This window comes from Morone saxatilis, unplaced genomic scaffold (genome assembly GCF_004916995.1).
Source record: "Morone saxatilis isolate NCDOM2014 unplaced genomic scaffold, NCSU_SB_2.0 Contig8, whole genome shotgun sequence".
Taxonomy (NCBI): domain Eukaryota; kingdom Metazoa; phylum Chordata; class Actinopteri; family Moronidae; genus Morone; species Morone saxatilis.
Genome location: NW_023340257.1, coordinates 4,949,732 through 4,950,136, shown reverse-complemented (window position 1 = coordinate 4,950,136; position 405 = coordinate 4,949,732). Strand labels below are relative to the sequence as shown.

The 405-nt window shown below is 40.0% G+C and overlaps 1 protein-coding gene across 1 annotated transcript in view; it reads right to left on the bottom strand.

Moving 5' to 3' along the window:
• Positions 1-405, bottom strand: part of LOC118341967 (calsyntenin-2-like) — a 139,961-nt gene that overhangs the window by 53,815 nt on the left and 85,741 nt on the right. The window lies entirely within an intron of this gene.

Sequence of the window (405 nt, the reverse complement as noted above, 5' to 3'; positions counted from 1 at the left end):
GCTGTTACTATGGGATTGTCAGTGGCTGTGATGAGAATAGGCACAAACAATGGTGCGCACTAAACGAGAACAAAGACTTGTGCATGAGCGCAAAAAAAAGGACTCAAACACAAAGGGCTGTGCTGATTTATGCGTTTTTCTGTAACCCACATTTTTCTTTTGCAGACAATTACTGTACATACTGTATACATAGCTATGTCCTCCCACCTGTTGATTGCCCCTAATTATATCACCATATTCTGTAGTCCCCTTTGTGGCTTTAAGGCTCAAAGCTAGTAAGGTTTCACCAGCTGATGCTTCAACCGATTGGCCCAGGTTTTTAGAACCATAGGCAATATAATATATAAGAACCATACTCAAAGCTTACAATAATAGCAGACCAACAGCTATCTTTATTTGTATGAC